Here is a 13,864-nt window from a genome sequence, read left to right on the forward strand (position 1 = left end):
CCATGTCACCTGTTCCTGGTGACTCCCTTGGCTCTTCCGCCTGAGGAAACAGTTCAGAGGGCTAAATGGTTTCTCATTGCCATTCAGTCAGGAATGATTGTGAAACTTTCCAGACTTGGCTCCATGCAAGGTATGGCCAGCAACCTGAACAGCCAACCACACAGAAGCTTGTTACATATACAGCAGTGAGGTTCACAGTGATTCATGCAAACCAGAGGGGGTGCTATTGAGAAGCCACCACTGCAACCCAGAGCACCCAACTAGTGAGAGGAGTAGCCCTGTAGGGAAGGACCCCAAGTCCTCAGGCCTCACTCCTCTGTACCAACCAGCTGGTCCACATTATTAAAAAGCCAAGCATCCTGAGAAGGGAGGTGGTACACCCAGCCTGTGCTCCCTCTCCTGGGGCATTGAGAGAGTAGCCCACAGAGCCTGGCTTTAGGGAGCCCAGCCTGGCCCACCACAGCTTTGGTCCTCACCACCTGGGCCCAGCTGGAGGGGCAGCTGCTTCCCCCACCAGGGATTAAATCCAAATAGCTTCCCACAGTCTTTCCTCAGATTCCTCACGAAGCTACTCTGGGAACAAAGGGCTTGAAAAAAAGAAGCATGGAATTTTTTTTTTTTTTTTTTTTTTGGAAAGAGGGATCAAAGCTAGGGTCACATCTGTCACAGGAAACGTGGGAACAGCCTTCTGCCCTGAAAGGACGGGTTTGAAGCTCCATGCTTGGACCTGTGGGAATAGTCTCTGGTGTTGGCTACTGAAGTTACTGGGCCCAAGGCCCTGTTTTACCCTAGTCCTGTGCTCATGGTCACCTGAAGAGGTACAGATATTATCACTGGGACAGACTGGGAGAAGCAGAGGCACTAGCTGCAAACAAAATGGGAAGAGTACAAAGGATAATGTCAGGAATGGAAATAAGGCCATCAACTCTCTCTATCCCTGTTATTTCTTTGTATCTCTGCCACCATCTTGGAAGCTTAAATTTTTTGTGTGTGCTCACCTGCTGATGAGAAATGAAGTTGGAAGGATGAGGCCAAAGGTCACATGTCTCTGGGCCATGATGAGGCAGAGTTTCATAGACATGTGAAAATACAGTCAAGTAGATCCCCATATTTAGGGGTTGATATTCCATGGCTACCATATTGAAACTCTTAGTCATGTTCTTTTAACATTTTTCATTGTAATTACTCATTGTGCATGACACGGGGCTGCATAAGGACATTTTCATGCAAGATATGAAGCAGCAATGGCTGTCTTCTCACTGGAGGGGCTAAGAACCACAAAGCTGGGTGCCTCAGCAGTCCAAATCTAGCACCAAAACTCCGGATAACTCCTGGAGAGCCATGGGGCGTCAGTTCACATTGGAAAACCAAAGGATCTAGATCCTGATACTAATGAAGGATGGCAGCAGCAGAGGCAATAGGCATATGACCCTGCAAACAGAGTAGATGAACTTGCCAACAGGACATGAAAGCAAGCAGGCAAAAAGTAAAAGCTTTCCCCTTGGATTTGCTTATATCTGGGCTAGCACTAAAAGGTGCCATCCCATTTAGGGTATGTCTTCCCATAAATGTTCTCTCTTAATTGAATCCAGATCTAGTCAAGTAGATAGCCAGGATTGTTCATCAGAGTCACCAATCATCAAATCATTCAAATGTCACCAAGCCACACCCATCCTGCCTGCTGAGTGATACGCCAACTACTGAAAGGAGTTTTCCAAAGGAGAGATTATTCGTGAGGCAGGCACATGTGGCAATGGGAGGACCCCCAAAGAGTTAAGGATTGGGGGTATCTACAGGCTGGAAGTGGAGAAAGGTATTTGAATCAGATTTTATCTTCTGTTACCATCATGACCCACGCAAAGGGGATGCTCTCTGTAGCCAACAAAAATCAAATTACCAGGCACAGGTGACGTTCAGCATGTTTATTCAGGCAACGACAAACAGGTAGTTTATTCTGTTTCCATTACTTCCAACACCAGGCAACCTGATCAAATCTATTGTCCCACCACCAGAAAGTCACTTCACCTCCCCAGTCCCACAAGAGAAGTCCCTCAGGAATCAGCAAGAAGAGCTAGGAATCTCTCTTTGATGAGACTATGCCAAACTTGTGACTAAAACTCTCGAGCAAACTTAGAGGCTGCCCAGCTCCTCGGGCTTCACATATGTCTCCAGTATTGAGAGCACTCTCCCTCCAGGGACTTCAACTTCCGGCCTGGAGAGTCCAGCTGTGTCTAAACATGGAACGCTACTTTGTGGAGTCAGCTATTTCTGATCCTCTCCTCCACCCACAAGAGACACATGCTCTGAGTTGGCTAAACTGGACCCGTCTTCCAGAATTTCCATCACCAGGATTTGAGCCCAGTTATGGACACCTTCTCTTCTCCTTACTACAGAAAGAAATTCAACTTTCAGTTTCTTAGGGGGAAAAAACAATCTAGAAGAGTCTTCTGTAAACTCTTCATGGGCAATTACCGATAGATGATAGAACAAAGGGGCAGACGTTATTTTTGAAATAAAAATACATAAGGACATGTATTCAGAAAAAAATAGTTGCTAATGGTTATGTCAAAACCATTACAGCACATTGTCAGTTAACCACTGACTTAGGATTTAACACAAGTAACAATATTTCTCCAACAACAAAAACAAAAGCAGCGAAAACAGAAAAGTGCATGGGCCATAATACCAGTGACATTTCATTCCAGCTTCCTTGGAGAAGTGCTCACAGCTCACTTGTAGCAATGTTCCCAGTTACCAGGGACCAGAGACCCTGGATGGGACCGGGACTTCCAGGTCTGAGTCACTGGGCTGCAGCTTCCCAGACACTTCAGCCGTCTGAGCCTCAGTTTTCCTCATTTTCTAAAAATACTCCCGCTCACTCATTTCCGTAGTTGGTAGAGCATCCTGCCTGGCCAACACCATGGAATGAGCTCTGAAAGCACTATTGGCATTGTATGAGATTATTAATAAAGTTCACTTATTAAAAATATGTGGGTGTATGTGGCATCCTTCCAGACCTCAAGAAAGTGACTGTGTAGACAAGCAGACAAAGGATACTCTATCGACTCTAAGGTTCTCCCTTGACTCTGAGGTGCTCCCTCAACTCAGGCTGGTGGCCTTTTTTCATACATGTATTTTAACCTAAAGTGCTAAGAGACAAGAAATCCTTACACTCTCGTTTCACAAAAATGTAACTGTGCAAATTTCCACTCTTCTCTTTTATTTATTCTCTTTTAACTTCATTCCCCAATTCTCTTCCCTCTATTCTTTGCTGAGTGAGCATCTTATTCTGCTTGCTCCAGTGCTGTAGTCATTTGTTTTAGTGTATTGTTAGTGTATATAAATATGATTTGCTTTGCTTCCCAGAGTTTTCACTCTGTCCTTAAGACCTGGATACATTGCCCTTGATGATCTGGCCTGGCCCCCACAAGCATCCATCATGATGACCACGAAACTCTTTGTTCAGATGTCCAGGTATATGCTGGTTTCTTCTTGTCCTGATTAGCTCCACAGAGGAAAACCTCTGGCTTATAGAGATGTCTGCGGGAGGCCATCTTAACTGTTAACTGTTAACAGCCCATTATGGGTGGCACCATTCCCAATTCAAGGCTGGGCCCTGGACAGTTTAAAAGTAGAGACAGGTAACTGAGCAAGCAAGCAAGCAAGAAAGAAAGAAAGAATCCATTTATTCTCTCTCTGCTCTGAACTGTGGATGTGATGTTTTAAGTTCTGGCCTGGACTTGCCTACAATAATGGATTGTAACCTGGAATTGTAAACTAGTTAAACCTGATGCTCTCCTAAGTTGCTTTTTGACAATGAATTTTATCACAGCAACTAAATTAAACTAGAAAATCCCTGTGTGTTTACATAAACAATTTCTGTCTTACACTTTAATTTATGAGAGTTCAGCATTGTGGATATAGCCATTCTGATTTTTACTTTTAGTGCATAATTTATCAAATCAAATGAAGACGTTGGACATTTTATTATACAATGGGCTTTGTGCTAGGTGATTTTACCCAACAGGACACTAATGAGAGGTTCTGAGCACATTTAGGTGAGCTAGGCTAAGCTGCAGTGGTTATGTAGGTCAAGGGATTTCCAACACATCATGTTTTGAATTTAGCATGAGTTCGCTGGGCAAAAACAAACTCATTATAGGTAAAGAAGTACCTGTGCTCAGAGCATAATAGACCTAGATCACCCATCCTGATTTTATTTAATATTGTGTGCCTTTCTAATGGATATAAAGATTCAATATAGTACATAAGAAGGGATATCTCATTTTCTAACCTTAATCTTATTACTGTTGGCACCTCTTCATGTTGGAAATTGTGCTTTGTCTTAATTCAGCTCCCAAAGCTGTGCTTCCAGACCCTAGGGTCCCTGCACCCAACCCACTTCAGTCGATAATAAAGAATTGCCTTATAGCCAATGGCTGGGCAGGGAGACAGAGGTGAGACTTTTAGATTGTGTGGGCAAGGGACAGGGGGAGAGACAGAGATTACCATGATGGGAAAGCAGAAAGATGAAACTTAAAGGCCAACCAGCATGGAATAATCCAGGAAAATGGCCCTAGGGGTCACTTCCCCAATTAGGTCTGGGGTAGCAGAGATGAAGTACAGATTTTAAAAGACGTTAATTCAGGAATACCAGAGGGGAGTGTTTGCTAGCTATGAGGAGGTTTAGAAGGGCCCAACCACTGAGCTAGTCAAGGTATATCAAAATTAGCTGGCATGTGTGTGTCTTTCATTTGTGAATCCAAAGAACTCTTGGGTGGGTGCAGTGTGCCCACGACCCACCAGGAGCCAAAGCAGTTTAACTAGTTCACCACTATATCTTCATATGTTTATTACTTGAGGTAGGGAGAGTCTTCTAAATATTGTTTGATCAGGTCTTTTTCCATTGTATGGGAATTACCATCTTTTTCCCTGTTGTCTGGAGGGTTTTCTTGAATAGCCTAGATCTTAGGACTTCTCCCACTTTGTCCTCTAGCCTAGCTCTCCCACTCTGCCTTCTAGTCTGGCTCTATCCATAGTAACTAAACCAGACTTCTCGTCCCTGCTTTGTGGTTGGCACTGCTCTTAGGACCCTGCCTAGCAGCCTGACTACCCTTTGTATTACAACGACCTATGTCATGCTAAGAATTCTACCCTGGTAAGAAAGACTACATAACTCCAACTCTCTTACTGTCCTATATGTGAATTCAAAGCCCCTTATGGGCCCAATCTCAGCTCTGTCTTGCACAAGTGGCTCACTGTTTGAAGATACTCTTGTCCCTCTGCCATTGGTGGTAATTAGGAGAGCTGTCTCCTGTTGCTTTTATATTTGAGATTTTGGAGTGTTTTGTTTGTTTGCTTTTTCACTCAATATACTACCAATATTTGCATGTTTTAAAAACTATGGCTCGTATGGTGCAAGACCAGAATTTTCTATTAGCACACAATGTTACAATGATTACAGCCATAATCACAGAATGATACATAGCTAAGTGAAAAACACTCATCCCTATTTTATAGGTCAGGGAGCTGAGTCTTTGACAATGTGGAAGTGTCTGGAATGTGTTAAAAGTAGGACATTATACCCCTTGGTAAGTTTTATCCCTCAACAATGAAAATTATCTTTGCATCTAATGAAGACCATTACAGGAAGACACAACTAATAAAAAATAGAGTTGGGGAGCCTTCTCCCAAAGGAAACAACCACAAAACACTCCTGTACCTAAGACTCAGGGGATATTTCAGAAGAGGGGGTGGGAGGATTTTTAAGAACCAGAGGGAGTCTGCTCTGAGATTGTTGTCTCCCAAGAATGTCAAAAGCTATATCCATAAAGTCTAACCAATATGATTGCCTAAACATAAGCTCTACAAGGACAACAACAACAGACATGCTAAAGTGGGTGAGGGAATGCCCATGAGGCTCCAACCCTACACAAAGAACTACAGGCAGCTAAGGGATGCTGAGAGTGGGAGACATAGTCTTCCCCAGGGGTGAGCACACCAATTGGTTATCCGATACCCAACGGTCAGCCCTGAAAGCATAGACATACACAGAAAGTTACACAGGCTGAGCAGGGTGTACTTATGTATATAAGAACATACATAGGTGTGTATCACCTCTCCTCTCAACTCTCTTACCTATCCTCTCTCTTTCCCCAGCCCAGACAACCTAGCCTGGCCTTGGACTCTCTTGGATTCTCTTGGCTCCTCCTCCTCTACCTCCTCCTCCTCCTCCCAAATATTGGGACTATGGGCATGCACTTAGTCTCTTTTTCATTTCTCCTTTTCAACTCCTTAGCTAGTGGTCTTGTCTTGTTCCTCCATTTTCTCCCTTTATAATCCCCAGCCACCTATTTTAGCTAGAGTCTAATGCAATTCAAACTAGAGCTTCCTTATAAACAGTAATTGGGACAAAATCTGTCCTATGCTATGTTTCTGGTTTTGTTTTTTCACTTCTTTTATTTTTGAAATTATAATATAATTACATCATTTCTTTCCTTTCCTCCCTCCAAAACCCTACCTTATACTCCTCTGTTCTCCCTTTCAGATTCATGGTCTCTTTTTTCATTAATTGTTGTTACACACACACACACACACACACACACACACACACACACACTTTATAGCATTGCCCATTCTTGAGCAAAACCTACACGTGGGATCTGTGGTCACCCTGAAGGACAGGCTAGTGCAGGAGGAAGCCAGCTAACCTGTGGTAAGGTCTTTCAACATAGCATTGGCAAGTCCTTTGGGTCATGTGGATTTGGCCATGGTTAGGTAATTCACGCAGAACAACACAATCAACAAGTGGCCAAGCCTAGAGTTAAACACATATTTGTTTCACCACAAAGCCTCAATTCAGCCCATGCTTTCAGGGTTTGTAATTTGCTGTGTGTCAATTTGAAATGAGCCCTCTGGGAGACCCGTGAGTGGAAAAGCTCCTCCTGCTGAGCCTACCCACCCGTCCTCAACATTAAGGTTCCCATCAAGCCCTGGGAATAAAAAGAACTCTCTCTAGAAACAGCACTAGAAATTTGCCGCAACTTGGGTAATTAACTGTTAATTGAGGGCATAAGAATATGCAAAGACTGTTTGCTTCTTAATGGGAATGTAACTTGGCAGGAAGCCTAAACATTTCCTTCTCCAACATGGAAATTCTCAGAAATTTCTAGAAGCCCTCTATCTCATCACCACCCCTCTGAGATACATGCATCCACTAAGTAAGTTCTAGAGAAAAGAAGCTGGCCAGGAGGCTCTATGCTGCAAGCCAAGGCCTTCAGCAGAAAGAGACATTATTAACACTCTATTCTGTGGCAGAACACTGGTTGTAAAAGGACGTTCCCCTCAGAGGCTAACTGAGATAATTATAGTTTGCCTCCCAAGGACTCTCCCTGAGGATCTGGCTGCCTTTGGTTGTCGTCACTACTGCTATTCTTCTAAATTACTGGGCAGGGCAGGATCGCATGGCTCAGTCTGCTTCAGGGAATACAAGGAAAGGATGGTAGACTCTCCATCCACAGAAGTGATGACTGTACCGAACAGGCTGCACCTATGTTTGGCTAAACTGATCGGAAACTCGAGCAAGTGTCTTAATTGCTTTCTCCTGTGGGTCTGCTTTTCCAGACTCCAGATGTACCATGCCATTCCTAAGATGCCAAATGCTGCTTCAACACAGCTGGGGTTCTAGAATACAGCTCTCCCGAGTCCGCAGCTTCAAAGGGTCAATGATATCATCAATGAGTCCAAGTCCTGATCCTATCATTCTGAGATGATGTGTGACATAGGTTAACTTCTTTTATTTATTTATTTTTTTCAGGTTCTTGGGACTGGTTTCTATAACTATAACATAGGATAACAGAAATGCCTTTGTCACATGTAGTCATGGGGACCAGTTGAATTCACACATGTACCTGCCCAGAACACAGGCTGGCCCTGTGGTCTGCTCTGCAGTGTTGGCTCCTACCAGTGCATTCGGGGGTCAGGCTGCAAGCCTTTCTGAGCTGGGCTCTGGCCAATGGCAAACAGTCCCAATAATCCTCTCTTACTTACAGTTTGATTTCCCACAGTTTTAGCTATGCTCAGTCAACTGTGGTCTGAATACATTAAGTGGAAAATCCCAGAAATCAATAATTTACAGGTTTTAAATTGCATGCCATTCTGAGTGCCAGGATGAGATCTCACGCCATCCAGCTGCGTCTCATCTGGAATGCGAAGGAGCCCTTTGTCCAGCATATCCAGGCAGTATCTGCTAGTCACCCATCAGCCGTTCAGTCATCTCATTTATCAGATCGGCTGCTGAAGTGTGTATATGCAGGGTAAGGAATGAGCTGCAGTTTGGGGCATCCATTGTATATCTTCAGATATTCTCTTAGGATGGGGGGTAGAGGTGCTAATGTATGAGTTGAATCTCCCTAATCAAAAAAAAAAATGTAATGCAAAATATTCCAAACTCCAAAATGTTTTGATTGCAAACATCACTAGTGGAAAGTGTTATAGCTGACCTTCCATGACAGGTCACACAGTCAAAATGCAGTCACACTAAGAAATAATTTATTATGTTAAGCTACCGTGTATAAGGTATTTATGACCTGAAAATCAACCTGATACTTAGATTTGTGTGACAACTGCAAAGCATCTCATTGTGCATATGGAAATATTCAGAATCTGAAAAGGAATTGAAATCGGAAACAAGCCTGGCCCTAAGCATATGGGAGAAGGGACACTTAGCCCATATAACAAATGATGGAAGCAGTTAGCACAGAGAAAGATTACAGCCAACAGTAAGGTACAAAACAGAGAGAATGGAGAAGATAATGGACTATGGAGGATCTAACATGGATCTGTCACATATCAGCTGGGGGAATCTTCTCTCACATATCTCCCCTTTGTTTGCCATCATTCCCCCATATGAAAATGGTAACATTAGGATTTTACTCCCCATTCTTCTATCTTAAGGCATCAAACCAGTACCTGGGCCAGACAGATCTGTTCTTGAAAAGTCAGGTTTTTCAGTCTTTACATGTGTGTCACTTACATGAATATTGAAAAGAAACTGCCTTGAATAAAGACTAAATGGCAAAGTCTAGAAAAGAGTCCCCGAGAAACCCCTTTTCTGATGCCCGAGAGTATTTCTGAGGTTGGAATTGGGGAGAGGAAGGGAGTAGATTCCTCAGGCTAATAAAACATAAAGATAGAAGAGGCATTTTTTTTTCAGGAAACATTTCATCACTTGAGATTGCAAGGTGTTCAGAACCAACCTTGGGAAACCAGTTCCACCATATTCTGCCAGAAGCTACAAGTGGCTGCAAAATCCTGTCCTTTGTTATCTTTGAGAAAGAATGGTTGAGAGCCACTCATGGGTACACTCCCTGGGCACCAGAGAACTCAGAGGTAAAAGACTCTAGACCACTATAACAATAAGGACATCATTAGACTGTATGCAGCCTTCTCTCAATGGGGGTTTTAGATCAGTAGCCTAAAGAAAGAATCAAAGTGGAGAAGACCAAAGTCAAAGCCAAGACGACTCAGGGAGTCCGCTCCCAAGGCACCTGAGCTCAAGGGTAAGCTCAAGACTGTTTGGATTCCAGAGAAATCCTCATTCTACCTTCCAGTTCACAGAGAGAGAGAGAGAGAGAGAGAGAGAGAGAGAGAGAGAGAGAGAGAGAGAGAGAGAGAGAGAGAGAGAGAACCTTAATCACCCTACAAAGGGATGAGTCATTTTTAGGATGGGCATGGTAAGTTCTGAGCCTCTACCGTCCACAAGATATAGACAGATTGTCTTTGGGTCTGAGCCATCAAAACCGGCAACACTACTGGTAGAAGCTACAAATAACTTGCCCTCAATCCCTGTGGTAGTTTAAATGAGAATGGCCCCAAAAGGTCATATGTTGGAAGGCTTGGTCCGCAGTTAGTGAAACTATTTGAGAAGGACTAGAAAGTGTGACATTTTTAGAGTAGGTGTGACCTTGTTTGAGGAGATGTGTAAGAGAAAGAGCCTTTATTGGACTAAAGGGGAAATTATGCTGTGTGAATTGTGTCTTTGCCCTTCCTCACTTACCTAAGGCATTCTTTGCTTTGCTTTAATAACAAATCTGATGGCCAACTAGTTGAGCAGGAAGTGGAAGGTGGGACTTCCTGGGAGGAAGCAAGGAACTTTGGGAAGGAGAAGGAGGAAGGTTTTTTTTTTTTTTTTTCACCAGAAGCCATGGAAGGAGACAGACCTGATCACAGGCCTGGAAGGTACAGCTAGCCACGTGTCTGGATGGGCCTAGATGGTCAGGATAACTTAGATGAGCTCCTTGAGAGTCTGCCTAGCTAAGGCCTAAGGCTCTGAAATATTAAAAAGTCTCTGTGTGGTTATTTGGGGAATAGTTGATAAAGGAATAATTGACATCTTATTAATTTCCAGCACTAATTAATGCAAACAGAATATTAATAATTTTACTCTACAGAGGTATGTCACTGGGGGATGGGTTTTGAGATTTCAAAAGCCCACCCTAAACCCAGGCTACCCCCACCCCTCTCTCTCTCTCCGTCTACTGCTTATGGATGAGAATATAAAGCTCTAAGTTACTGCTACAGTGCCATGCCTGTCGGCTTCTTCCTGCCTAAAACTGTAAGCCAGCCAGGCCCCACTTAAATCCTTTCTTTTATAAGAGTTGCGTTAGTTATGGTGTCTTTTCACAGATATAGATCAGTAACTTAGACAACCCCCGTGGCAGGGATGGGACTCGCCTTGTTGGTACAGCTCAACTAGTTCTACCCTTCCCGCTCAGTGTGAAAAGCAGGTAGGAGCTGGGAAAGCATGACCACCACCCTGGCCACGTACCAGACTCTGCTGAGAGCCCCATGATGCCTAGAAGTGCACCAGCCTACCTGGGTGCTCAGTGAGCAAATGTTTTTTGACCAAAATAGGACCACAATCCATATATTCAGAGCCTTTGCATGGTCTAGACTAGAGCCTTGACCTCAGTCTCTGAGTCTCAGTTCTTCTCTGATGATAATAATACCTGCCTGCAGGGCAATGAGACCACACAGAGAAAACACACAGAAACAACCAACACACTGGAAACATACACAAAGACCAGGGATAAAGACGACCAAGGCATCTCCCTCCTGACAAAGATGATCCTGGGTGACTTTATGTTAGCTGAGAAAAGATAAATCAGGCCAGAAATCACGATCCTTCCTATACTTGAAAATATTTGACCTCATATATGCAGAAAACAGAAGAGTGGTTACAGGTGCCTGCTGAAAACCACGTGGGCAAGTATTGTTTGATGGACACAGAATTTCTGTCAGAGAAGGGTCAGTGTAAGATGCTTATTGTCCAACGTGGTGACTGTAGACAGCATTGTGTCTGAGTATTCTCATTACAAAAAAAATAAAATAAAATTTATATATGTGTGTGTGTGTGTGTGAGGTAAAACATATGTTAGCTGAGTGAGCCATGCTATGATACATATATGTATCAAAACATGTTATACACGATAAATATCCATACAACTGTTTGTGAAAAAAATTAAAGGAATTTGTCTCTTTGATCCTCTCAAATGTATCCAGATATTAATATTTTAGGACTATATTTAAAAAACCCTCTATTTTCTCACTTTTACTTAAAGTAATATGCATATATCTCAGACACACAAATACATGTACACACACACACACACACACACACACAAACACACTGCTGTGTCAGCTCTGCTGCTCCTTTGGGGCTTCCATCTCAATGAATGAAGTCTGCATGATTCAGCAGCCAGGAAGTCATGACTCAGCATTCAGCCCATGACTCAGCAGCCAGGAAAGGCTTAACTCAAGAAGGATGACTAGATCCACATCTCACTCCCAGGCCCAATTCCAGTTAGCTAGTTTGCTTATTTATTTGTTTGTTTGTTTGTTTGTTTGTTTTCCCTTAATTTTATCCCTACCTCTTTCTCAAACTCCTCCCCACCCTAACCTACAAAGCACCCTCTCACCTAGACTAGTCCAGTTGCCTCCAAGTAGCTGTCTATTCTATTCATTCCTCTGTAGCTCCATTCTCCCTGACCCAGCACAGAGTAAGGTCCCTGGGCTGCAGCTCTGCCCTAGTCATTCTCCTGTTGTTCTTCTGCAGCTCAAGACTGGGTCACAAATGACTTGGATAATGGTCTCTGGCTTGGTCTTGGTCTTCATCTCCAGATACTCTCCCACTTGGTTCCTGATTCAGGTAGAATGGGTCTTTTGCAGGACCTTTAAAGACTACAAATCCTCCATCCCATGTCTCCCGTGTTTGCAGACAGTTCACTCGCTCTGCCTAGAGCTGTCAAGTTACCTACCCTCCTTTGTCTGGGAATGCCTAGCCATCTCTCCAATTTCCATGTGCAGGTCTTGGGGAATTGTTCCATGACCATCCCATCGTTGCTCAACTCTTGGAGTGGTACTGTTCTCTCAGCATCTTCCTTCATTATTTATGGCACTAACCACAGTTTCAAATGCTACATTTGGATCATTTTTTAAGTCTCCACCAGCAGACACGAAGTTACTGGAATGTTAACTCCTCTTTTATTGTCTTTGTATAATGTACAGCTGGACACATGCAAGGTAATGACGAGTGAATGCATGATCCTGTGTGAATCAAAACTGTATTTTTGATTTTAAATTGTCTTTAAAGCCTGCCTGTAAACATTTTTATCTTATCTAAATAGCTTCCAGGTATGTGAGTGTTTACCATTGATTGAAGGCTGTCAGATATAGCAGGGTGTTATATCAACAGGGAGATTTCAAAAAATTATCCCAACAGTTTGGTGTAAATGAGACCAGGCCTTTGTAAATGTTTTCCCTCACTAATTGTACTGTATGTCTAGTGTAATGTAAGAGTGTAGCCTAGGTCTGTTTGGAGCTCTGTACTCAGGAAACAAGGACCTTCTGTCCAAGAAGCCCATTTTCTTTGGAAGAAAATCCAGCTTTCATAAGATAGAGGACAAGAAAAATTGAATCCGTCCTCAAACATGGGACAAATGAGATGGAATCTCCTTGTTGAGGTCCTCACCAATGAAGAAAATAGAAAGCCTAGATCTAAAATGAGACTGACCATGGAGCAGGTGGGGCTCGGGGACCCTGTCAGTCTACTGCATATGACTGGACAGAATAAGTCTGAAGCTGTAAGCCCCAGTACCAGATTCAATTGTTCATAAGGGCTGGGGTCTACCTGGTGCACCCTTCTTTGGCTCAGGCCAAGATGTGTCTGACATGTCAGCCTGAAATTCCTCAGGGTCTTAGGACTGCTGACTCTGAGATTAGTGATGACCAGAGAAATTTCTAAATTTCAAGGTCCATTTTATTTATGTTTTTTATTTGTTGTTGTTGTTGTTACCATTGTTATTTTAAGCAGGATATCATATAGTCCAGATAGGGTATCATGTAGCCTAGGCTAGTTGGGAACTCACTACTTAGCAAGTTCAAGGTATATGCCATATTTGGTTTTATGTGGTATTGAGATGCAACCCAGGACTCTGTGCTTATTAATTCACTCCACAACCTGAACAACATCCTCAGGCTCCCATTTTGAATTGGATGCTGAGAGAGTAAACTCTTAGTTTGTAAAACTCTGTATATACACAAGTACTATTAATGAGACTAGCCTCCTCTACCTGCCACTGTCTGGACATCATGTGTCACTCTGACTTATAAGCTTGTATTCTTCTTTGAGATTTCATCTGATACCAGACAGAATGACTGAGACCCATAAAGCAAATGACACCTCATGCTGCTGAAAATGTTGAGGAATGGTGATAGGAAATCTTGTACAGGCAGTTTAGCAGTTTCTCAGGAAGCTGAATAGATCTGTCTCAAGATCCAGCCCTACTACTCTTGGGCATTTTAC

Source organism: Mastomys coucha, unplaced genomic scaffold (assembly GCF_008632895.1).
Source record: "Mastomys coucha isolate ucsf_1 unplaced genomic scaffold, UCSF_Mcou_1 pScaffold21, whole genome shotgun sequence".
Lineage (NCBI taxonomy): Eukaryota > Metazoa > Chordata > Mammalia > Rodentia > Muridae > Mastomys > Mastomys coucha.